The sequence below is a fragment of the Arachis hypogaea genome, chromosome 17 (genome assembly GCF_003086295.3).
Source record: "Arachis hypogaea cultivar Tifrunner chromosome 17, arahy.Tifrunner.gnm2.J5K5, whole genome shotgun sequence".
Lineage (NCBI taxonomy): Eukaryota > Viridiplantae > Streptophyta > Magnoliopsida > Fabales > Fabaceae > Arachis > Arachis hypogaea.
The window spans coordinates 98182602-98209796 of NC_092052.1; the positions used below are offsets into that span (position 1 = coordinate 98182602).

Genomic DNA, 27195 nt, shown 5'->3' on the forward strand with positions numbered 1-27195 from the left:
CTAAGCAGATAACAGATGAATGCCAGGCCATTCGACTGAGGAGTGGGAAAGCCTTAAGCTCCTAACCTCAGCCCAATAAGAACAAAAATCCCATAGAGGATAACCAAATCTCTGCACAAGATGGTTTTGGGTGTTCAAACACTCAGAGAAGCACCACTCCTGGCATTGAACGCCAGGAAAGGGCAGAGAGTAGGCTTTTAAACACCCAAGGGTGTAGCAGCATGGGCATTTAACGCCCATGCAAAGGAGGTCAGTCACAGACTGATAACAACCACTACAATAAAAAAGGCCTATGGGCATGCTTTTTTCTTGCCACGCTTTAAAAGCGTGGCCAAAAGTGGTCAACGGCCACGCTTTTGTGAGGGTGGCGATTGAAAAGAGATTCGGCCACGTTTTTTCTCGCCATGCTTTGTCAATGGCCATGCTTTTGTGGGGTGACAATTGATTAAAGATACAGCCACATTTTTTTTGCCACGCTTTAAAAGCATGGCCATAGAGAGAAACAGGGACGTTTTAAAAGCGTGGTGATGGAGTTTCATTGTAGTATCATTTATAAAGCGTGGCTATATCCTGATATTCTTTTGGTACGCTTTAAAAGCGTGGCCAAAAGATTTTTTTTAAAAAATACTAATAATCCCAAACCCAATAACCCCTGATTCATACTAACTCTAAAACTTGGCCAACGCTTTGAGACACTCTCACTCTCCGTCACTCACAACCCCAAACCCAATAACCTCTTGTTCTTCTCCTCTTTTCCATGGCGGATGCTGCCTCCTCTCTCACCGTAACCCTAGAACCCAAGCCCAGCACATTGAATCACAACCCGATCCAGCTCCACCTTCCACATCCCTATCTCAATCTCCAGCTCCCAAAAACCCTAATCCCAATCCGACTCTGCTCTCCGCGCTACCGCCCCGCCGCCGTTGCAGCAGCACCATCCAACCTTTGCCTATGTGCCGCCTCAGGTCTTTGCTGGGCCTCCCTTCGCGCCTCCCTCCACCCCCTCCTTCTGGCCACTGCCTCTTTAGACCCCGCACTTCTCCCCACTGCCAAATCCATCCGGAGGCGCCACTCCGCCGAGCTTTGCCTACCAGAACCGTCGATTCCACCGCCTGGTGATAGCTCTGCGGCTGCAATGACTCCTGGTGTCGCCTCTGCTGCCGGTGGTGTTGGGGTCCCGGCGTCTGTGTTGTACATGCAGCCTATGATGTCGTATCAAGTTCCTCCCAGCAAGCATGCCATCCTAAACGGTTACGCCGCCATCGCGGGTGCTCCTCAAACGGCTGTACCTCCTGCTGGTGGGTTTTGTTGCTTCCATAGTTCAATTGTTTATTATTGTTAATTAGTCAATTATTATTATTTCTGTTGTTTATATTTTGCGATTATGCGTGTTTGTGCGTTTAGTGCTTGTTCCGAATCGTTGATGTCAATTGTTAGAAGAGAAAGAGAGAAGGTTCGAGATATTCAAGGATAACCTGCGATTCATTCACGAACATAACAACACTGGGAACAAACCCTACAAGCTTGGCTTGAACAAGTTCGCTGATTTCCCCAATGAAGAGTACAAAGCTAGGTACCTCGGCACCAAACCCCGCAGCTCCTCCCAGCAACAGCGATTGCTCTCTGGCAACAGGAACTGTGACCGTTACGCATTCCATGATGAGTTGCCTACTTCTGTTGATTGGATGGAGAAGGGCGCTGTTTCCCCCCCTTAAGGATCAAGGCCAATGCGGTTAGCACATTAAATTAGGGTTTAATTTTGATGCTCTATAATATTAATTCCCCTCAAAGAATTTGATTTGATGTTTTGGGTTTTGTTGTGAAGGGAGTTGTTGGGCAATCTCAATAGTTGATGTGGTGGAAGGGATCAAATAAAATTGTGAAGGGGGAGTTGATATCTCTGTTAGAGCGAGAGTTGGTAGACTGGTTCTGGTAATGCTGCTAAACTTTTTTTTCTAAACTAGGATTAAGGTCTAAGCTTTGTTATTATAATTTATAATGCTAGATTTGTTCAGAACTTGTTATTATAATTTATAAGGTTGATTTGTTGTTCTGAACTTCTGAATATTGTTGATTTGTTCTCTTTGTTTGGTTCTGATATATTTTGATTTTAATTACATATAATGTTGATTTGTTCTCCAAGTTTGGGTCTGATTTATTCTGAAATTAATTAAAATATGTTCTGATTATTGTTGCTTTGTTCTCCTTGTTTGTTTTTTATTTATTCTGATTTTAATTGAAATATGTTATGATTATTGTTGATTTGTTATCCTTATTTGGTTCTGATTTTAATTGTGCAAATTTTGATCTGTTTTAGAGATTTATTTGTTCTTTATCAAATTATGGATCTGGACAGTTTTGATTTGGTGTAACATGATTAGCTTTACCGCTTCCTTGTCGTGATACTGAATGGCAAGGTTTGTTTTTCCCTCTCTTATCTTTCTCAGTGGTAAGATTACTGCTGGTTTTCCTTCTTTATAATGTGAAAATCCAGTGTGTGATTAAGCTTGATTAAATTCAGCTGGAGCTCATTAATCTTTGTGATCAGTTCTGTGCAAATATATTATTAATTTGCTTGTGTATGATTAAACCTTGTTACTTTGTGAAAGAATGAACTAATTAACTGCCTTAATTTGCTTCTGTTTTGCTTACCATTTAGGTTCACTAATCCATCTTCATTAAACACAATGTAATAAGTGCCTCACTGCCTTGCATGTAATTGTTTGTAGTTCTTAATTTATCTCAGAGTTCCACTGACTCACCGATTCCAACCATCAAAACCCTAACTCGGATCCGTACCCTTCAACATGGCATCCGGTAATCACCTCCTCCTACTTATTTTTCTAATCTGTTTTTTCAATTTTAATAAGCTTGGATTTTTATTTTTTATTTTAGTGCATTGAAAACCCTATCTGAACTAAGCAATGAAGCACTTTCTTGTAATTGTTGAATGTGTATGTGTGTTTTTCAACGTGTCTATGACGATGCTATTGTTTTGACCAGTTTCAGCAAATGTCAAAATTCATGAAAAAATCGTGAAGCTGAGTAATGCCTATCAAATATGGATTTTCACAATTATTGTTTATGTACTATAATAATACTGTTGCTTATGTGAATGCTTTATGAAATTACCACCTGAAATTGGAAATTTGGAGAAACTTGAAAAGCTTGATCTTGATGAGACTCAGATCACACATTTGCCAAAAGAGGTCCAGAAGATATTGAGGTTAGAATATGGCTTCAATTGGGGTGTCAGAGATGCTTGGAAACCTCATCAAGTTGAGTGGTGCAGCAAGGTCAGCACCATCAACTTCTAGCCCTGCCACCTTCGAGACTGTAGCTCTCTTTGGTAAGAAGAAGGCAGCACCACCTCCTCCTTCAAAGAAAGCTGCTGTTGCTGTCACTCCTGCCAATGATGAACTTGCCAAGTGATATGGTAAGTGGTTGCTCCTATCTTCACATCCTTTCTTTCTTTTGTTCTTTACCATATCTAATCTAGTTACTAGAAAAACTTCTACATGAACTACTTTTTATTAAATTACAAGTATTCTTTTAGCGGAAATTCAGTATAGAATATGCAAATAAACTGAGAGAACCAAAGTAGCTAACAAGTCTATAGAGTATAGACATGGTTGTGTTCTTTTGACAATGTAATTTGTTGAAATATGGTAACAGAGAACGGAAGAGAAGGAACTAACAAAGTTTGACTTAGCAGTAAGAAGAGGGTAACTTATTGCTATATCTTATAATCTCCTAATTAATCATAATTAAGTTCTTGTAATGAGCTAACAAAGTTTTTTTATATACTCTAGTTGTACAATTCAAGGTAGGAAACTAGTTTCTGATCATTGCTTCCATTTGGTGACAGGTCCTGACAGAAGGATCTTCTTGCCAGAGGGTCTCTTGGACCGATCCAAGATCCCACCATACTTGACTGTAAAAGTGCCCAGAGAGTATGTGGATTCTTCTCTAGCTAGTCTCCTTTGAATCATAAACATTGTGAAACTTTGGCTTGTTTTGCTTAAATTATCCGCTCATCAAATACTAACCAATAATTAAAATAAAAACAAAAATATTTTTCCTTTTATTTTAATTTAAAATTCGAACTCTCTCTCTCTCTCTCTCATCTCTTTCTATTTATTTATTTATTTACTAACACTTCTATTCTTCTTATAATTCGAACCCTCTCTCCCTCTCTGTGTTCGAATTCTTCATCTTCTCTCTTTTTCATTCTACTCTTCTATTCTTCTACTCACATAAAGGAATCTCTATAATATGACATAGAGGATTCCTATTCTTTTCTGTTCTCTTCTTTTTCATATGAGCAGGAGCAAGGATAAGAACATTCTTGTTGAAGCTGATCTGGAACCTGAAAGGACTCTAAAGAGGAAGCTAAGAGAAGCTAAAGCACAACACTCTGGAGAGGACCTGATAGAATTTTTCAAAAAAGAAGAAGAGAAGGCCGAATCCAATAACAATGGTGGAGATGCAAAGAAGATGCTTGGTGACTTTATTGCACCCTCTTCTGACATCTGTGGAAGAAGCATCTCAATTCCTACAATTGGAGCAAATAACTTTGAGCTTAAGCCTTAATTAGTTTCTCTGATGCAGCAGAGCTGCAAGTTTCATGGACTTCCATTGGAAGATCCTCATCAGTTCTTAGCTGAATTCTTGCAAATCTGTGACACTGTTAAGACCAATGGGGTTAATCCTGAGGTCTACAGACTTATGCTTTTCCCTTTTGCTGTAAGAGACAGAACTAGGACATGGTTGGACTCACAACCTAAAGATAGCCTAAACTCTTGGAAAAAGTTGGTCAATGCTTTCTTGGCCAAGTTCTTTTCACCTCAAAAATTGAGAAAGCTTAGAGTGGAAGTCCAAACCTTTAGACAGAAGGAAGGTGAATCCCTCTATGATGCTTGGGAAAGATACAAGCAATTGATCAAAAGGTGTCCTTCTGACATGTTTTCAGAATGGAGCATCGTATGTATATTCTATGATGGTCTGTCTGAATTGTCCAAGATGTCATTGGATCACTCTGCCAGTGGACCTCTTCATCTGAAGAAGACGACTGCAGAAGCTTACGAACTCATTGAAATGGTTGCAAATAACCAGTTCATGTACACTTCTGAAAGGAATCCTGTGAATAATGGGATAACTCAAAAGAAAGGAGTTCTTGAAATTGATACTCTGAATGCAATATTGGCTCAGAACAAAATATTAACTCAGCAAGTCAATATGATTTCTCAGTGTCTGACTGAAATACAAGCTGCATCAGGCAGTACTAAAGAAGCCTCCCCTGAAGGAGAAGATTATGATCCTGAGAATCCTGCAATGGAAGACGTGAATTACATGGGAGAATCCTATGGAAACACCTATAATCCTTCATGGACGAATCATCCTAATCTCTCATGGAAGGATCAGCAGAAGCCTAATCAAGGCTTCAATAATAATAATGCTAGGAGAAATAGGTTTGTCAATAACAAACCTTTTCCATCATCTTCTCAGCAACAGACAGAGAATTATAAGCAGAGCCACTCTGACTTAGCAACCATAGTCTCTGATCTATCTAAAACCACTCACAGTTTCATGACTGAAACAAAGTCCTCCATTAGAAATTTAGAGGCACAAGTGGGTCAGCTGAGTAAAAGAGTTACTGAACTCCCTCCTAGTACTCTCCCAAGCAATACAAATGAGAATCCAAAAAGAGAGTGCAAGGCCATACTATAACCAACATGGCCGAACCTGGAGAGGAAGAAAAGGCAGTGATTTCCAATGAGGAAGACCTCAATGGACGTCCACTAGCCACTAAGGAGTTCCCTAATGAGGAACCAAAGGAATCTGAGGCTCATATAGAGACCATAGAGATTCCACTGAACTTACTATTGCCATTCATGAGCTCTGATGAGTATTCTTCCTCTGAAGAGGATGAAGATATTATTGAAGAGCAAGTTGCTCAATATCTAGGAGCAATCATGAAGCTAAATGCCAAGTTATTTGGTAATGAGACTTGGGAGGATGAACTCCCATTGCTCATCAATGAACTAAATGATCTGGTTCAACTGAAATTACCTAAGAAGAAATAGGATCCTGGAAAGTTCTTAATACCTTATACCATAGGCATTATGACCTTTGAGAAGGCTCTGTGTGACCTGGGGTCAGGGATAAACCTCATGCCCCTCTCTGTAATGGAGAAACTAGGGATCTTTGAGGTGCAAGCTGTAAGAATCTCTCTAGAGATGGCAGACAATTCAAGGGAACAAGCTTATGGACTTGTAGAGGATGTCTTGGTGAAGGTTGAAGGCCTGTACATCCCTACTGATGTCATAATCCTAGAAACTGGGAAGGATGAAGATGATTCCATCATCCTTGGAAGACCCTTCCTAGCCACAGCAAGAGCTGTGATTGATGTGGGTCGAGGAGAGCTAGTCCTTCAATTGAATGAGGACTACCTTGTGTTTAAGGCTCAAGGATCTTCTTCTGTAACCAAGGAGAGGAAGCATGAAAAGCTTCTCTCAATATAGAGTCAAACAAAGCCCCCACACTCAACTTCTAAGTTTGGTGTTGGGAGGCCATCATTAAGCTCTGAGTCTTTATAAAGCTCTCTAAGAGCTTTACTGTCAAGCTATTGACATTAAAGAAGCGCTTGTTGGGAGGCACCCCAATGTTATTTAATTATATTTTATTATTTTCCATTGTTATTTTATGTTTTCTTTAGGTTGATGATCATGTGAAGTCACAAAAACAACAAAAAAATCAAAAACAGAATGAAAAACAGCATTAAAAATAGCACACCCTGGAGGACAAGCTTACTGGCGTTTAAACGCCAGTAAGGATAGTAGAATGGGCGTTTAACGCCCAGCCTGGCAGCATTCTGGGCGTTAAATACCAGAATGGGTAGCACTCTGGGTGTTTAACGCCAGAAAAGGCTGTCTGGCATCTGGCTGGCGTTAAACGCCAGAAATGGGCATCTGGCTGGCGTTAACGACAGAAATGGGCAGCAGACTGGCGTTTAACGCCAGGAAAGGTAGCAGAGCTAGCGTTTAATGCCTGGAAAGGTAGCAGAGCTGGCGTTAAATGCCAGATTGGGCACAGAATGGGCATTTGAATGCCAGAATGGTGCAGGAACTCAAATTCCTTGACACCTCAGGATCTGTAGACCCCACAGGATCCCCACCTACCCCACTTCTTCTTCTCTCCTCTTTACACCTTTCCATAACACTCTTCCCCAAATACCCTTGACCAATCCCATCATTAACTCTTCCCCAAATATTCTTCACCTATCAAATCCTACCCTATTCCCCATATTCTCTTCACCACTCACATCTATCTATCAATTAACCCCACCTACCTCACCATTCAAATTCAAACCATTTCCCTCCCAAACCCACCCACACATGGCCGAATACCCCCTCTCTTACCCTATAAATACCCCTCCTCACTACCTTCATATTCACACAACATACACACTATAACCTACCTTGGCCGAACCTACACCAACCCTCCATCTCCTCTATTTCTTCTTCTTCTACTCTTTTCTTTCTTCTTTTGCTTGAGGAAGAGCAAATGTTCTAAGTTTAGTGTCGGAAAAGCTAAAGCTTTTTGTTTTTCATAACCACTAATGGCACCTAAGGCTGGAGAAACCTCTAGAAAGAGGAAAGGGAAGACAATTGCTTCGACCTCAGAGTCATGGGAGATGGAGAGATTCAACTCAAAGGACCATCAAGATCACTTCTATGATGTTGTGGCCAAGAAAAAGGTGATCCCCGAGGTCCCCTTCAAGCTCAAAAAAAGTGAATATCTAGAGATCCGACATGAAATTTGAAGAAGAGGTTGGAAAATCCTCACCAACCCCATTCAACAAGTCAGGATCTTAATGGTTCAAGAGTTCTATGCCAATGCATGGATCACTAAGAACCACGACAAAAGTATGAACCCGAACCCAAAGAATTGGCTCACAATGGTTCGAGGAAAATACTTGGATTTTAGTCCAGAAAATGTGAGGCTAGCATTCAACTTGCCAATGATGCAAGGATATCCTCACCCTTTCACTAGAAGGGTTAACTTTGATCACAGGTTGGACTAAGTCCTTAGGGACATTTTTGTGGAAGGCGCTCAATGGAAGAGAGACTCAAGAGGCAAGCCGGTTCAACTAAAAAGGCTTGACCTCAAGCCCGTGGCTAGGGGATGGTTGGAGTTCATCCAACGCTCTATCATTCCTACTAGCAACCGGTCTGAAGTTACAATAGACCGGGCTATCATAATCCATAGTATCATGAATAGAGAGAAAGTAGAAGTTCATGAGATCATTTCCCTAGAACTCTACAAGGTAGCGGACAAGCCTTCCACTTTGGCAAGGTTAGCCTTCCCTCATCTCATTTGTCACCTATGCAATTCAGCCGGAGTTGTCATAGAGGAAGACATCCTCATTGAAGAGGATAAGCCCATCACTAAGAAAAGGATGGAGCAAAGAAGAGAGCCCACTTATGGACCTCAATAAGAGTTTGAGGAAGTTCCTCATCATGAAATCCCTGAAATGCCTCAAGGAATGCACTTTCCTCCACAAAACTACTGGGAGCAAATCAACACCTCCCTAGGAGAATTGAGTTCCAAAATGGGACAACTAAGGATGGAGCACCAAGAGCATTCCATCCTCCTCCATAAAATTAGAGAAGACTAAATAACCGTGAGGGAGGAGCAACAAAGGCAAGGAAGAGACATAGAGGAGCTAAAGCACTCCATAAGATCTTGAAGAGGAAGAACAAGCCGCAATCACTAAGGTGGACCCGTTCTTTAAATTTTCTTGTTCTTTATTTTCTGTTTTTTGTTCCCTATGCTTTATGTTTTATCTATGAATCCATCACCTTTCTTAAATGAAAAATTTTTTTTAATTGCAAAAGAACAAGAAGTACATGGTTTCAAATTCTATCTTGAAATTAGTTTAATTATTTTGATGTGCTGGCAATACCTTTTGATTTCTGAATGAATGCTTGAATAGTGCATATTTTTGAATTTTTTGTTTATGAATGTTAAAATTGTTGGCTCTTGAAAGAATAATGAAAAAGGAAAAATATTATTGATAATCTGAAAAATCATAAAATTGATTCTTGAAGCAAGAAAAAACAGTGAAAAGCTTGCAAAAAAAAAAGTGGCAAAAAAAAAGAGAAAAAGCAAGCAGAAAAAGCCAATAACCCTTTAAACCAAAAGGCAAGGGTAAAAAGGATCCAAGGCTTTGAGCATTAATGGATAGGAGGGCCCATAGGAATAAAATCCTGGCCTAAGTAGCTAAACCAAGCTGTCCCTAACCATGTGCTTGTGACGTGAAGGTGTCAAGTGAAAAGCTTGAGACTGAGCGGTTAAAGTCGTGGTCCAAAGCAAAAAAAAGAGTGTGCTTAAGAGCTCTGGACACCTCTAACTGGAGACTCTAGCAAAGCTGAGTCACAATCTAAAAAAGTTCACCCAGTTATGTGTCTGTGGCATTTATGTATCCGGTGGTAATACTGGAAAACAAAATGCTTAGGGTCACGGCCAAGACTCATAAAGTAGCTGTGTTTAAGAATCAACATACTGAACTAGGAGAATGAATAACACTATCTGAATTCTGAGTCCTATAGATACCAATTATTCTGAACTTCAAAGGATAAAGTGAGATGCCAAAACTGTTCAGAAGCAAAAAAGCTACAAGTCCCGCTCATCTAATTGAAGCTAATCTTCATTGATAACTTTAGAATTCATTGTATATTCTCTTCTTTTTATCCTATTTTATCTTTTGTTGCTTGGGGACAAGCAACAATTTAAGTTTGGTGTTATGATGAGCGGATAATTTATACCCTTTTTTGCATTGTTTTTACATAGTTTTTAGCATGTTTTAATTACTTTTTATTATATATTTATTAGTTTTTATTCAAAAATCAAATTTCTGGACTTTACTATGAGTTTGTGTGTTTTTCTGTGATTTCAGGAATTTTCTGGCTGAAATTGAAGGACCTGAGCAAAAATCCGATTCATAGGCTGAAAAAGGACTGCAGATGCTGTTGGATTCTGACCTCTCTACAATCGAAGTGGATTTTTTGGCACTACAGAAGCCTAATTGGCACGTTCTGAAATGCATTGGAAAGTAGACATCCTGGGCTTTCTAGAAATATATAATAGTCCATACTTTGCCCGAGATTTGATGGCCCAAACTGGCATTCAAAGTCAGCCTAAAACATCTTGGCGTAAAACGCCCAAACTGGCACCAAAGTGGGCGTTTAACTCCAGGAAAAGTCTAAGAATGAAAAAGCTTCAATGCTCAACCCAAGAACACACCAAGTGAGCCCAGGAAGTGGATTTCTGCACTATCTGCACTTAGTTACTCATTTTCAAATTCTACTCACATAAAAGAATCTCTATACTGTGACATAGAGGATTCCTATTCTTTTCTGTTCTCTTCTTTTTCATATGAGCAGGAACAAGGATAAGAACGTTCTTGTTGAGGCTGATCCTGAACCTGAAAGGACTCTGAAGAGGAAACTAAGAGAAGCTAAAGCACAAAACTATGGAGAGGACCTAACAAAAATTTTCTAAAAAGAAGAAGACATGGCAGCCGAAAATAACAACAATGGTGGAGATGCAAGGAAGATGCTTGGTGACTTTACTGCACCCACTTCTGACTTCTCTGGAAGAAGCATCTCAATTCCTACAATTGGAGCAAACAACTTTGAGCTTAAGCTTCAATTAGTTTCTCTAATGCAGCAGAATTGCAAGTTTCATGGACTTCCATTGGAAGATCCTCATCAGTTCTTGGCTGAATTCTTGCAAATTTGTGACACTGTCAAGACCAATGCGGTTAATCTTGAGGACTACAGACTTATGCTTTTCCCCTTTGCTGTAAGAGACAGAGCTAGGACATGGTTGGACTCACGACCTAAAGAAAGCCTGAACTCTTGGGAAAAGTTGGTCAATGCTTTCTTGGCAAAATTATTTCCACCTCAAAAGTTGAGCAAGCTTAGAGTGGAAGTCAAAACCTTCAGACAGAAGGAAGGTGAATCCCTCTATGAAGCTTGGGAAAGATACAAGCAATTGATCAGAAGGTGTCCTTCTGACATGCTTTCAGAATGGAGCATCTTATGTATATTCTATGATGGTCTGTCTGAATTATCCAAGATGTCATTGGACCACTCTACTGGTAGATCTCTTCATCTGAAGAAGACGCCTGCAGAAGCCCAAGAACTCATTGAAATGGTTGCAAATAACCAATTCAGGTACACTTCTGAAAGAAATCCTGTGAATAATGGGACAACTCAGAAGAAAAGAGTTCTTGAGATTAATACTCTGAATGCAATAATGGCTCAGAATAAAATATTGAGTCAGCAAGTTAATATGATTTCTCAGAGTCTGACTGGAATACAAGCTGCATCCGGCAGTACTAAAGAAGCTTCCTCTGAAGAAGAAGCTTATGACCCTGAGAACTCTGCAATGGAAGAGGCGAATTACATGGGAGAATCCTATGGAAACACTTATAATCCTTCATGAAGGAATCATCCTAATTTCTCATGGAAGGATCAGCAGAAGCCTAATCAAGGCTTCAATAATAATAATGGTGGGAGAAATAGGTTTGGCAATAGCAAACCTTTTACATCATCTTCTGAGCAACAGACAGAGAATTCTAAGCAGAGCCTCTCTAACTTAGCAACCATAGTCTCTGATCTATCTAAGACCACTCTCAGTTTCATAACTGAAACAAGGTCCTCCATTAGAAATTTGGAGTCACAAGTGGGTCAACTGAGTAAAAGAGTTACTAAAATCCCTCCTAGTACTCTCCCAAGCAATACAAAAAAGAATCCAAAAAGAGAGTGCAAGGCCATCAATATAACCAACATGGCCGAACCTATAGAGGAGGAAAAGGCAGTGATTTGCAATGAGGAAGACCTCAATGGACGTCCACTGACCCCTAAGGAGTTCTCCATTGAGAAACCAAAGGAATACGAGGCTCATATAGAGACCATAGAGATTCTACTGAACTTACTGTTGCCATTCATGAGCTCTGATGAGTATTCTTCCTCTGAAGAGGATGAAGATATTATTGAAGAGCAAGTTGCCAGTATCTAGGAGCAATCATGAAGCTGAATGCCAAGTTATTTGGTAATGAGACTTGGGAGGATGAACCTCCATTGCTCATCAATGAACTGAACACCTTGGTTCAACAGAAATTACGTCAGAAGAAAACGGATCCCAGAAAATTCTTAATACCTTGCATCATAGGCACCATGACCTTTAGGAAGGCTCTGTGTGGCCTTAGTTCAAGTATAAACCTCATGCCACTCTCTGTAATGGAGAAACTAGGGATCTTTGAGGTACAAGCTGCAAGAATCTCACTAGAGATAGCAAACAATTCAAGGAAACAGGATTATGGACTTGTAGAGGATGTCTTAGTGAAGGTTGAAGGCTTTTACATCCCTGCTGATTTCATAATCCTAGACACTGGGAAGGAAGAGGATAAATCCATCATCCTTGGAAGACCCTTCCTAGCCATAGCAAGAGCTATGGTTGATGTGGACAAAGGAGAGTTAATCCTTCAATTGAATGAGGACTACCTTGTGTTTAGGGCTCAATGATCTTCTTCTGTAACCATGGAGAGGAAGCATGAAAAGCTTCTCTCAGTACAGAGTCAAACAGAGCCCCTACACTCAACTTCTAAGTTTGGTGTTGGGAGGCCACCATTAAGCTCTGAGTCTCTGTGAAGCTCTATGAGAGCTCACTGTCAAGCTATTGACATTAAAGAAGCGCTTGTTGGGAGGCAACCCAATGTTATTTAATTATATTTATTTATTTTCCATTGTCACTTTATGTTTTCTTTTTGTTGACGATCATGTTAAATCATAAAAACAAACACAAAATTAAAGCAAAATGAAAAATAGCATAAAAAATAGAACACCCTGGAGAACAGGCTTACTGGCGTTTAAACACCAGTAAGGATAGCAGAATGGGCGTTTAACGCCAAGCCTGGCAGCATTCTGGGTGTTAAACGCCAGAATGGGAAGCATTCTGGGCATTTAACGCCAGAAAGGGGTGTCTGGTGTCTGGCTGGCGTTAAACGCCAGAAATGGGTAGCAGACTGGCGTTTAACGCCAGGAAAGGTATCAGAGCTGACGTTTAACGCCAGAATTGGCACACAAAGGGCGTTTGAATGCCAGAATGGTGCAGGGAGCAGAATTCCTTGACACCTCAGGATTTGTGGACCCCACCGGATCCCCACCTACCCCAACTCTTCTTCTCTCTTCTTCACACCTCTCTATAACACTCTTCCCCAAATACCCTTGACTAATCTCATCAATAACTCTTCCCAAATACCCTTCACCTATCAAATCCTACCCTCTTTCCCATATCCTCTTCACCAGTCACATCTATCCATCATAAACCCCACCTATCTCACTATTCAAATTCAAACCATTTCCCTCCCAAACCCACCCATTCTCACACGGATCCCCTCTTCTTCCTACCCTATAAATAACCCTCCTCACTACCTCAACTTTCACATATCACAAACACTTCTTCCTCCCTTGGCCGAACCACTCACCTCCCTCCATTTCTTCCATTTCTTCTTCTTTTACTCTTTTCTTTCTTCTTTTGCTCGAGGAGGAGCAAACCTTTCAAGTTTTGTGTGGAAAAAGCCTTGCTTTTTATTTTTCCATAACCATCAATGGCACCTAAGGCCGGAGACACCTCTAGAAAGAGGAAAGGGAAGGCAATTGCTTCCACCTCCGAGTCATGGGAGATGGAGAGATTCATCTCAAAGGTCCATCAAGACCACTTCTATGAAGTTGTGGCCAAGAAAAAAGTGATTCCCAAAGTCCCTTTCAAGCTCAAAATGGGTGAATATCCAGAGATCCGACGTGAGATTCAAAGAAGAGGTTGGAAAGCTCTCACCAACCCAATCCAACAATTCAGAATATTAATGGTTCAAGAGTTCTATGCCAACGCATGGATTACTAAGAACCATGATCAATGTATGAACCCGAACCCAAAGAATTGGCTCACAATGGTTCGGGGGAATTACTTGGATTTCAGTTCGAAAAATGTGAGGTTAGCATTCAACTTGCCAATGATGCAAGGAGATCCTCACCCTTTAACTAGAAGGGTCAACTTTGATCAAAGGTTGGACCAAGTCCTTAGGGACATTTGTGTGGAAGGAGCTCAATGAAAGAGAGACTCAAGAGGCAAGCCGGTTCAACTAAGAAGGCTTGACCTCAAGCCTGTGGCTAGGGGATGGTTGGAGTTCATCCAATGCTCTATCATTCCTACTAACAACCGGTCTGAAGATACAATAGACCGGGCTATCATGATCCATAGCATCATGATTGGAGAGGAAGTAGAAGTTCATGAGATCATATCCCTAGAACTCTATAAGGTGGTGGACAAGCCCTCTACCTTGGCAAGGTTAGCCTTCCCTCATCTCATTTGTAACCTATGCAATTCAGCTGAAATTGTCATAGAGGAAGACATCCTTATTGATGAGGACAAGCCCATCACTAAGAAGAGGATGGAAAAAACAAGAGAGCCTACTCATGGACCTCAACAAAATCATGAGGAAATTCCTCATCAAGAAATCTCTGAGATGCCTCAAGGGATGCATTTTCCTCCACAGAACTATTGGGAGCAAATTAACACCTCCTTAGGAGAACTGAGTTCCAACATGGGGCAACTAAGGATGGAGCACCAAGAGCACTCCATTATCCTCAATGAAATTAGAGAGGACCAAAGAGCCATGAGGAAGGAACAACAAAGGCAAGGAAGAGACATAGAGGAGCTCAAGCACTCTATATGATCTTCAAGAGGAAGAACTAGCCGCCATCACTAAGGCGGACCCGTTCTTTAATTTCCTTGTTCTTATTTTTTCTGTTTTTCAAATTCTATGCTTTATGTTTTGTCTATGTTTGTGTCTTTATTACATGATCATTAGTGTCTAGTGTCTATGTCTTAAAGCTATGAATGTCCTATGAATCCTTCACCTTTCTTAAATGAAAAATGTTTTTAATTGCAAAAGAACAAGAGGTACATAGATTTCGAATTTTATCTTGAAATTAGTTTAATTATTTTGATGTGGTGGCAATACTTTTTGTTTTCTGAATCAATGCTTGAACAGTGCATATTTTTGAATTTGTGTTTATGAATGTTAAGATTGTTGGCTCTTGAAAGAATGCTGAAAAAGGAGAAATGTTATTGATAATCTGAAAAATCATAAAATTGAATCTTGAAGCAAGAAAAAGTAGTGAATAGAAAAAGCTTGTGAAAAAAAAAAGAAGAAAAAAATGCGAAAAAATAAAGAAAAAAAAAGAAAGAAAAAGAAAAAGCAAGCAGAAAAAGCCAATAGCCCTTTAAACCAAAAGGCAAGGGTAAAAAGGATCCAAGGCTTTGAGAATTAATGGATAGGAGGGCCCACAAGAATAAAATTCTGGCCTAAGCGGCTAAATCAAGCTGTCCCTAACCATGTGCTTGTGGCTTGAAGGTGTCAAGTGAAAAGCTTGAGACTGAGCGGTTAAAGTTGTGGTCCAAAGCAAAAAGAGTGTGCTTAAGAGCTCTGGGCACCTCTAACTGGGGACTCTAGCAAAGCTGAGTCACAATCTGAAAAGGTTCACCCAGTTATGTGTCTGTGCACTACAAGAAAAATACCCATTCAGCCACACTTTTTTTAAGCTACATTTGAAAAGCATAGCCTATTTCTCCGTGTTGCCTTTTTATAAGAGAAAAGAATACACAATTATGGCATCATTTAAATTGTGTAGCCTTAGGTATTATAGAAATCACTCATAAAGCGTAGCCATAGATTGATATCTATGGGTTCACTTTTCACATCAAAGAGAACGCTTTTAAAGAGTAACTTATTTAGTATGTTTTGAGTGCACTTTGAAAATGATCCCTAATGTATGTAAGGCTAAATCGTAACACTTAGTTAATTTTTTATTCCCCTTTCAATTCCCTCCAGATCAAAATACACGCGCACACCCAACTTCGCGCACAACAAACCCTCCTCTTCCCTCTAGAAGCACACACGCATAACCCTCAGCTTCGCCATTCTCACCTTTCTCCACTCACCAATCACCACTCACCACTTCACCTTCGCCACCACTCGTCACTGCCACCGCTCCTCATCTGCTTCACCTGCGTTCACCTACCACTGTACTCATTGTCACTGCACCTTCGTAGTCTTTGCTCTTACCATCGCCGGTCACCGTCGTCGTATCTGCGTTCACTGTCGCTGCTCAACCTCATTGTCTCTGCGGTCACCGTTTCCTCTCACCCTTGTCATCTCTGTGCCGACTGTCTCCGCGCGCTTAGCATCATCGTCCTCTCTGCGCTCACCTTCATCGAGAAGGTATGTATTGATTTTCATTTGGTTCTGAAATTTGAGAAGTTTAGGGTTCCAATTTTAGGGTTTTTAATTTAGGGTTTTGGTACACTAATTTACTGTTATCAGTGAAATCTGAAGTTTGGTTTAGTTCAAGTGATTCGGTTATTGTTTACTGAAATCTGAATTGAGTAGAGGTCGCTTGTAGTTCTAAACCATATTTGTTTGGGTCATAGAAAAATGAAATGCAGTCACTGCCATCACATGGAACTAATTGGTTATGATTCTTTATTGCTTCCTTAATTGCCTCCGGTAAGACAAGAAGATCGAGATTCCTTAATATATTTCTATCACAAATAATTCTATGAATCAAGGTTGCTTCTGTATAGAAAAAAGTATTGAATAGTTCTTCTGTATAGAAAATAAAATGATTAGATGATTCTATCACCTCACTCAAGTGATGATGGAAATTGTAAATTAATTAAGAAGAGAAACACAAAAGTAGTATATAGTTCTTTAATTAGAGGTCACAAGAGAGCAAATATATGGTTCTACTTGTATATGCATAGAGAAAAAGAAGGTATATATATATATATATATAGCCTTAATTATTACATGTTTGGCAAATGACATAGCATAGCAAATTAATTAACTTTAATTTGGATATTTTATATATGGAGGAACCAAATCCAATTTCAAGTGCACAAGGAAGCACGTCAGGAAATTTAGGTTTGTTCTTATCTTCAGTTGCTGGCTCAGTTCATTAGGCATCTTTTGCATCCCAACAGAGATCAGCAGGTTATACTTTTTTTCTTGATTAATTTTTTTCTTCGATTTTTCATTCATTTTTTTCTTCTCTTCTTAATTTCCATTTCTATTGATGTTCTTATGCGTTACAACAATTTTTTGCTATTCAATTTATTGCAATTTCTATCCAAAAATTAAAAGAACATTTGTTATTTGTTCTTATCATAAGTTGACCCATTTATTGTATAATAGGACATGGTTTGCCTGTTTTGATTAAAGAAGGTAATCGGGCATCTCTAGATACTGATGAAGGAGGTTGGGTGTTCAATTTTTCATCTTCTGAGGTACAAATGTCACATCAAGTTATCCTATATTCCTTGCATCTACTGGTTTTGTGGAGTATTTAGTGGAATTGATTTTAGAAAATGATCTTGAATTGGTAAATAATTATGGTATAACAGTGTTAAATACACTGCTTATAGTTGGGATGAGAATATTAACATCAAGATTATAAAATGTTGTGTTTATAATTGAGAGGGAGTGAACTTTTTGAACTGGAAAATAACAGATTAACTGGCCAAATACCATCTTCTCTTGGCAAGTAAATTTATTTTTCTCTGGTTTTGTTAGTGTGCATTTTGGTGGCCTTTCTGTTTTGGGTGTCAGTCTATCGATCTATCTATTTAACCTTTTGTTAGCTACATGCAGGTTCTGGGATATAATTCAATTGAGGCCAAAGACTGGGAAGTGGCTACAAGTGTGGAGGAAATGAACAGGATGGAGTCTCTTCTGCTTGATAAGAAGTTAAGAACTATAAAATAAATGGAGTACGAGCTGACACAATTGAAGGTATGAATGATTTATTTTGCAATGGGACATACAATTGTGCCCCTACCCTTACCCTCCAAAACAAAAAGATGATTTGCAAAAGAAAAAGAGAAAAAAAATAGAAAAATCATAATACATCTAGCCATTTATATAGTATAACTTCTATTAAGCAAGGCTTATTAGAAAAAGCCCGTGGTTCCTACACACATTGTCCATGTTGTGAAATTAACAATAATTTTTTGCATATTAAACTATTCTTAAAGATAATTTGGAAGTGTTACTACTGGCTATTTTGATGTTTCTGTTATCTTGATTACTTTATTATTTTTAGGTCACACTTTCTGAGAAAACATCCATACTGGAAATAGCAGAACAGAAGATAATAGAGAACTTACAACAATGATTAATGCGCAACAAAAGTTGATACAGAAGTTGAAAGATGATATATTAAAGGTTTAGAACAAGTACCACAAAAACCACTATTAGTATATTCTTCTGTATAGACAATTAACCCCTCTCATTTCCTTATTTATTTTACTTTTTTATTCATTTACAAGTTATGATGAAATTCTCTTCTCTTTAATTTCTTCAATATATCTAGTTACTTGTTATTAACTTTTGTATAGGGCTATAGTTCCAATTCCAAAGATCAAAAATGCAACTTCCTTGATGACTGGGCTATTGTTATTTTATTAGCTGATTAGTTGTTTAAACTTCTGTTTGGCAGCATGTTAGATTCAAATGATCTTAGTGGTGAAATTCCGGAGCAGTTGTTCAAAGTAACTAAGTACAAGTAAGTTCCAGAAAATCAAGTTTAATTCTTTTAGCTTGACTAGGTTACATAATCTTGTTGCTTACTACTTAATGGTAATATTATATATAATTGGCCCTTTTGCATACAGGACCAGGCTTCTGATGTTGGAGTGCTTCTTGCCGATGCTGATGGGATCTTCCACTCAATCAAGGTCTGTTTTTATAACCATTGGTAGAATATGCTTATAGCAAGGTTTTGCGTCATTATGGTGGTCTCTTTGGACATTTTGATCTGAGAATTAATATATTTGTTTTACCATGAGTTGCATCAATTATTGCTACTGCAATGTCACATGTAAAGTTCAGTTGAATAAAGTGTTATGCATCAATTGTTGCTATTTGGAAGCATCTTTGTGGCTTCTAGAACATGCTTTTGGAGGAGAAAAGATAGTAATGCAATAGAAAAGAAAATTTTCTTTATAAAAAAAAACAATTAGATGATAGGTTGGAATGAAAGGTATATAGTATATACTCATCTTTGTATCTTTTCTTTTACCGAACACACTAACAAATCTCAAGCTTAACCAATAGTAGTAATAGCAATTAGCAAGTGCTCTCTTCTTTCTTTCTTTCTCTCTACATTGGAAGGGTTTTTGTTTTCTTTTGCTTTTTCTTTTTTGTTTCCCTTTGGTGGGTCAATTACCCTCCTCTTCCAAAAATATAGCTTTGCCATTTCTTTTACATTAGTACATTACCTCCTCTCCTATTTTCAATGGGCCAGAATCATAAACAAATAAATAACAAAATAAAAACTGTTATCTATCTCCCCTCTTTGCTACTTTGCTAGTAATTATACACCAATCAAAATTTTTGTAGTGAACAATAGTGATACTAAAATAGTTACCTCCTAAAAGTTTATGGTATGAATGGGTTATGAATTTCATTCCCCAATGTTGTTTTCTTTTATGATAGTTGTAGTAATAGTAGTAGTAGCAACTAGCAAGAGTAGGGTTAGCTTAGGTTGGTGTCATTCTGTATAGGTTTCCTTCTTGGCCCAATAATTTAGAGGAGGCAGGTTTCTTGTGCTTGTTTATATAAAATAGAAAGCAGATCGACTACCAAGGCAATAATCTCTTATGAATAATTAATTTATATTTTATATCTGAATTTTTACCTTATTAAATAATTATTTTAATTTTTTATTTTTATAATTACAAATGTCATTATAAATATTTTTTTTAATTATTTTTCTATATAATTATGCAGGATAATATTGAGGATGATAATGAAGATTAAACTGTTTATGATTGTGGTTTATTGGCTTCAGATGGAGTAGTGTTGAGAATGGATACATGTATGGTTGACTAATAACTTTTATTAGAAGATATTTATGTAGGATATAATATTTTAGTTTAGTTTTTCGTAGAGTATTAGTAGTAAATTCTAAGTGGTCTCATGCTTATTTTGATATGGCTATGCTTAATTTAGTGTGAGATGTATGAATATTCAAAATTAACTTTCTTCCAGTACTTTTGGATCATTATAAATATATATTTTTTACAGATAATTTTTGTTATTTAAAAAAATTGTTTAGCATAATTATGTATTTATTCTTATTTTATAATATTTAATTCATTTAATTAAAAATACATAATTATTATACATGTAATCATATTAATAAATATTATATACAGTAGCTATAGTATACAAAAAAAGAGGAACCTAAGGCTACGCTTATAAAAAGTAGCTATGGTATACAATGTGGCTACGCTTTACAAGTGATGCAGTACCGTTAAAAAGCGTAGCCTTTGGTCCTGGACAGCATCACTTGAAAAGCGTATCCTATTCCCAAATGCCAAAAGCGTAGCCCTTGGTATAGAAAAGCGTAGCCTTTGAGAATAGGCAACGACCGAATAGGAATCACCCCAAAAAGCGTAGCCGTAGCCCAAAAAGCGTAGCCGTAGCCTAAGGCATCATTTTTTTTTAACTTTTAGCTACACTTTTCAAGTATACCTGAATGGGTGTTTTTCTTGTAGTGGTGGCATTTATGTATCCGGTGGTAATACTAGAAAACAAAATGCTTAGGGTCACGGCCAAGACTCATAAAGTAGTTGTGTTCAAGAATCAACATACTGAACTAGGAGAATCAATAACACTATCTGAATTCTGAGTTCCTATGGATGCCAATCATTCTAAACTTCAAAGGATAAAGTGAGATGCCAAAACTGTTCAGAAGCAAAAAGGCTACAAGTCTCGCTCATCTAATTGAAGCTAATATTCATTGATATTTTTGAGATTTATTGTATTTTCTCTTTTTTTTATCCTATTTTGTTTTTAGCTGCTTGGGGACAAGCAACAATTTAAGTTTGGTGTTGTGATGAGCAGATAATTTATACCCTTTTTGACATTGTTTTTACATAGTTTTTAGTATGGTTTTGTTACTTTTTATTATATTTTTATTAGTTTTTATGCAAAAATCATATTTCTGGACTTTACTATGAGTTTGTGTGGTTTTCTGCAATTTCAGGTATTTTCTGGCTGAAATTGAGGGACCTGAGCAAAAATCTTATTTAGAGGTTGAAAAAGGACTGCAGATGCTGTTGGATTCTGACCCTCCTGCACTCGAAGTGGATTTTCTGAAGCTACAGAAGCCCAATTGGCGCGTTCTCAATTGCGTTGGAAATTAGACATCTTGGGCTTTCCAGAAATATATAATAGTCTATACTTTTCTCGAGATTTGATGGCCCAAACTGGCGTTCAAAGCCAGCCTAAAATATCTTGGCGTAAAACGCCCAAACTGGCACCAGAATTGGAGTTAAACGCCCAAACTGGCACCAAACCTGGCGTTTAACTCTAGAAACAGCCTATGTATGAGAAAGCTTCAATGCTCAGCCCAAGCACACACCAAGTGGCCCCCGGAAGTGGATTTCTGCACTATCTCTACTTAGTTACTCATTTTCTGTAAACCTAAGTTACTAGTTTAGTATAAATAGCACCTTTTACTATTGTATCTACATTTGCAGAAATCGTAGAGGACCATTTTCACTGAGAGGATCTTACAGCTTACCATGGAAGGAAGTAATGCATGGTTGGAAGAAGGCAATAGGAAAGCAGAGGTTCAGAAGTGGTGCACGAAATTGTGATCATCAATGGTGCCAACAACTTGGTACGCACAATTATAATCTCAACTCTTTTTCACAATTCTGCACAACTAACCAGCAAGTGCACTGGGTCGTCCAAGTAATAAACCTTACGTGAGTAACGGTCGATCCCACGGAGATTGTTGGCTTGAAGCAAGCTATGGTTATCTTGTAAATCTCAGTCAAGCAGATTCAAATGGTTATTAAGTTTAAGATAATTATAAGATGAATAAAATATATAATAGGATAGAGATACTTATGTAATTCATTGGTGAGAATTTCAGATAAGCGTATGAAAATGCTTTGTTCCTCCTAAACTTCTGCGTAAATGATGCAGAATCCACTTCCGGGCCCACTTGGTGTGTGCTTGGGCTGAGCAGTGAAGCTTTCACATGTAGAGACTTTTCTTGGAGTTAAACGCCAGCTTTTGTGCTAGTTTGGGCGTTTAACTCCAGCTTTTATGCCAGTTCTGGCGTTTTGACGCCAGAATTTTTATGCTAACTTGGAACGCCGGTTTGGGCCATCAAATCTCGGGCAAAGTATGAACTATTATATATTTCTGGAAAGCCCAGGATGTCTAATTTCAAACGCAATTGAGAGCGTGCCAATTGGGCTTCTGTAGCTCTAGAAAATCCACTTCGAGTGTAGGGAGGTCAGAATCCAACAGCATCTGCAGTCCTTTTTCAGCCTTTGAATCAAATTTTGGCTCAGGTCCCTCAATTACAGCCAGAAAATACCTGAAATCATAGAAAAGCACAAAAACTCATACTAAAGTCCAGAAATGTGATTTTTATTTAAAAACTAATAAAAATATAATAAAAAGTAACTAAAATATACTAAAAACTACCTAAAAATAATGCCAAAAAGCGTATAAATTATACGCTTATCACAACACCAAACTTAAATTGTTGCTTGTCCCTAAGCAACTAAAAACAAAATAGGATAAAAAAAAAGAAGAGAATATACAATAAATTCCAAAAACATCTATGAAGATAAGTCTTGATTAGATGAGCGGGGCTATTAGCTTTTTGCTTCTGAACAGTTTTGGCATCTCACTTTATCCTTTGAAGTTCAAAATGATTGGCATCTATAGGAACTCAGAATTCAAATAGTGTTATTGATTCTCCTAGTTCAGTATGTTGATTCTTGAACACAGTTACTTTATGAGTCTTGGCCGTGACCCTAAGCATTTTGTTTTTCAGTATTACCACCGGATACATAAATGCCACAAACACATAACTGGGTGAACCTTTTCAGATTGTGACTCAGCTTTGCTAGAGTCCCCAATTAGAGGTTTCCAGAGCTCTTAAGCACACTCTTTTTGCTTTGGACCACGACTTTAACCGCTCAGTCTCAAGCTTCTCACTTGACACCTTCACGCCACAAGCACATGGTTAGGGACAGCTTGCTTTAGCCGCTTAGGCTAGGATTTTATTCCTGTGGGCCCTCCTATCCACTGATGCTCAAAGCCTTGGATCCTTTTCATTTTATCCTTGCCTTTTGGTTTAAAGGGTTGTTAGCTTTTTCTACTAGCTTTTTCTTTTTCTTTCTTTTTCTTAAATTTTCTTTTTTTTTTTCCTTTTTTTCGCCATTTTTTTTCGCAAGCTTTTCACTGCTTTTTCTTGCCTCAAGAATCAATTTTATGATTTTTCAGATCATCAACTAACATTTCTCCTTTTTCATCATTCTTTTAAGAGCCAACAATTTTAACATTCATGAACAACAAATTCAAAAATATGCACTGTTCAAGCATTCATTAAGAAAAACAAAAAGTATTGCCACCACATCAAAGTAATTAATCTGTTTTAAAAGTTGAAATTCATGTACTTCTTTTTCTTTTTGCAATTAAAAACACTTTTTATTTAAGAAAGGTGATGGATTCATAGGACATTCATAGCTTTAAGGCATAGACACTAAGACGCTAATGATCATGTAATAAAAATACAAACATAGATAGAACATAAAGCATAATTTTTGGAAAACAAAAATAGGAGCAAGGAGATTAAAGAACGGGTCCACCTTAGTGATGGCGGCTTGTTCTTCCTCTTGAAGATCTTAGGGAGTGCTTGAGCTCCTCAATGTCTCTTCCTTGCCTTTGTTGCTCCTCCCTCATGACTCTTTGGTCTTCTCTAATTTCATGGAGGAGGATAGAATGCTCTTGGTGCTCCATCCTTAGTTGTCCCATATTGGAACTTAATTCTCCTAGGGAGGTGTTGATTTGCTCCCAATAGTTTTGTGGAGGAAAATGCATCCCTTGAGGCATCTCAAGGATTTCATGATGAGGAATTTCCTCATGCTCTTGGTGAGGTTCATGAGTGGGCTCTCTTGTTTGCTCCATCCTTTTCTTAGTGATGGGCTTGTCCTCATCAATGAGGATGTCTTCCTCTATGTCAATTCCAGCTGAATTGCAGAGGTGACAAATGAGATGAGGTAAGGCTAACCTTGCCAAAGTAGAGGACTTGTCTGCCACCTTGTAGAGTTCTAAAGATATAACCTCATGAACTTCTACATCCTCTCCAATCATGATGCTATGGATCATGATAGCTCGGTCTATAGTAACTTCAGACCAGTTGCTAGTGGGAATGATTGAGCGTTGGATGAACTCCAACCATCCCCTAGCCACGGGCTTGAGGTCATGCCTTCTTAGTTGAACCGGCTTCCCTCTTGAATCTCTCTTCCATTGAGCGCCCTCTTCACAAATGTCTATGAGGACTTGGTCCAACCTTTGATCAAAGTTGACTCTTCTAGTGTAGGGGCGTGCATCTCCTTGCATTATGGGCAAGTTGAATGCCAACCTTACATTTTCTGGACTGAAATCTAAGCAATTCCCCCGGATCATTGTAAGCCAATTCTTTGGGTCCGGGTTCACACTTTGATCATGGTTCTTGGTGATCCATGCATTGGTATAGAACTCTTGAACCATTAAGATCCCGACTTGTTGAATGGGGTTGGTGAGAATTTCCCAACCTCTTCTTCGAATCTCATGTTGGATCTCTGGATATTCACTCGTTTTGAGTTTGAAAGGGACCTCGGGGATCACCTTCTTCTTGGCCACAACTTCATAGAAGTGGTCTTGATGGATCTTTGAGATGAAAATCTCCATCTCCTATGACTCAGAGGCGGAAGCTTTTACCTTCCCTTTCCTCTTTCTAGAGGTTTCTCCGGCCTTAGGTGCCATAAATGGTTATGAAAAAACAAAAAGCAACTCTTTTACCACACCAAACTTAGAAGGTTTGCTCGTCCTCGAGCAAAAGAAGAAAAAAAAGAGTAGAATAAGAAAATGGAGGAGATGGAGGGGGTTTAGTAGTTCGGCCAAGGGGGAGAAGTAGTGTATATGATGTGTGAAAATGAAGGAGTGAAGATTGGTTTATATAGGAGTGGAGAGAGGGGTAGGGCTCGGCCATGTTTGGGTGGGTTTGGGAGGGAAAGTGGTTTGAATTTGAATGGTGAGGTAGGTGGGGTTTTATGATGGATGGATGTGGATTAGTGAACAGATTATGGAGAATAGGGTAGGTTTTGATAGGTGAAGGGTTTTTGGGGAAGAGGTACTGAGGTGATTGGTGAAGGATATTTGGGGAAGGGTGTTCTGGGAAGGTGTGAAGAAGAGAGAGAGAGAGAGGAGGTAGGTGGGGATCCTGTGGGGTCCACAGATCCTGAGGTGTCAAGGATTTCTCATCCCTACACCATGTTGGTGTGTAAACGCCCCTTCCTATGCCAATCCTGGAGTTAAACGCCAGGTTGCTACCCATTTCTGGTGTTTAACTCTAGCTTTTCTCCCTTTTCTAGCATTTAAACGCCAGCTCTGTGCCCATTTCTGGCATTAAACGCCCAGAATGGTGCCAGACTGGGCGTTTAACGCCCATTCTGCTACCCTTATTGGCGTTTAAATGCCAGTAAACTTCTCCTCCAGGGTGTGCTATTTTTAATACTGTTTTGTATTCTGTTTTTGCTTTTTCAGTTGTTTTTGTGGCTTCACATGATCATTAACCTACAGAAAACATAAAATAACAATGGAAAATAAATAGATATGATTAAATAAAATTGGGTTGCCTTCCAACAAGCGCTTTTTTAATGTCAATAGCTTGATAGTGGGCTCTCATGGAGCCTCACAGATACTCAAAGCATGATGATGGCCTCCCAACACCAAACTTAGAGTTTGAATATGGGGGCTCTATTTGACTCTGCATTGAATGAAGCTTTTCATGCTTCCTCTCCATGGTTACAGAGGGAGATCCTTGAGCTTTAAACACAAGGGAGTCCTCATTCACTTGAAGGACCAATTTTCCTCTGTCAACATCAATCACAGCTTTTGCTGTGGCTAGGAAGGGTCTGCCAAGGATGATGGATTCATCCATACACTTCCCAGTGTCTAGGATTATGAAATCAGCAAGGATGTAGTGGCCTTCAACCTTTACCAAGACATCCTCTACAAGTCCATAAGCCTGTTTCCTTGAATTGTCTGCCATTTCTAGTAAGATTCTTGCAGCATGTACCTCAAGGATCCCTAGCTTCTTCATCACAGAGAGTGGCATGATGTTTATACTTGACCCCAGGTCACACAGAGCCTTCTCAAAGGTCATGGTGCCTATGGTACAAGGTATTGAGAACTTTCCAGGATCCTATCTCTTCTGAGGTAATCTCTGCCTAGTCAAGTCATCCAGTTCTTTGGTGAGCAAAGGGGGTTCATCCTCCCAAATCTCATTACCAAATAACTTGGCATTAGCTTCATGATTGCTCCAAGGTACTTAGCAACTTGCTCTTCAGTAACATCTTCATCCTCTTCAGAGGAAGAATACTCATCAAAGCTCATGTATGGCAGAAGTAAGTTTAATGGAATCTCTATGGTCTCTGTATGAGCCTCAGATTCCCATGGTTCCTCATTAGGGAACTCCTTGGAGGCCAGTTGATGTCCATTGAGGTCTTCCTCAGTGGAAATCACTGCCTTTCCCTTCTTTGTGCATTCGGCCATGTGGGACGTGTTTATGGCCTTGCATTCTCTCTTTGGGTTCTCTTCTGTATTGCTTGGGAGAGTATTAGGAGGGAGTTCAGTAACTTTCTTACTCAGCTGACCCATTTGTGCCTCCAAATTTCTAGTAGAGGACCTTATTTCAGTCATGAAACTTAGAGTGGTCTTAGATAGATCAGAGACAGTTGCTAAGTCAGAGTGGCTCTACTTAGCATTCTCTGTCTGTTGTTGAGAAGATGATGGAAAAGGCTTGCTATTGCTGAACCTATTTCTTCCACCATTATTACTGTTGAAGCCTTGTTGAGGCTTCTGTTGATCCTTCCATGAGAGATTTGGATGATTTCTCCATGAAGGATTATAGGTGTTTCCATAGGATTCTCCCATGTAATTCACCTCTTCCATTGCTGGATTCTTAGGATCATAAGCTTCTTCTT

The 27195-nt window shown here is 38.9% G+C and overlaps 2 non-coding genes across 2 annotated transcripts; both read right to left on the reverse strand.

Annotated features, from left to right (window-relative positions):
• Positions 1-4860: 4860 nt before the first annotated feature.
• Positions 4861-4964, reverse strand: LOC112768010 (small nucleolar RNA R71). The gene has a single exon (XR_003185449.1). It is a non-coding gene; the product is annotated as a small nucleolar RNA R71 (small nucleolar RNA).
• A 6019-nt stretch (positions 4965-10983) lies between these two features.
• Positions 10984-11091, reverse strand: LOC112767800 (small nucleolar RNA R71). Its single transcript, XR_003185240.1, has one exon. It is a non-coding gene; the product is annotated as a small nucleolar RNA R71 (small nucleolar RNA).
• Between the last annotated feature and the right edge of the window lie 16104 nt (positions 11092-27195).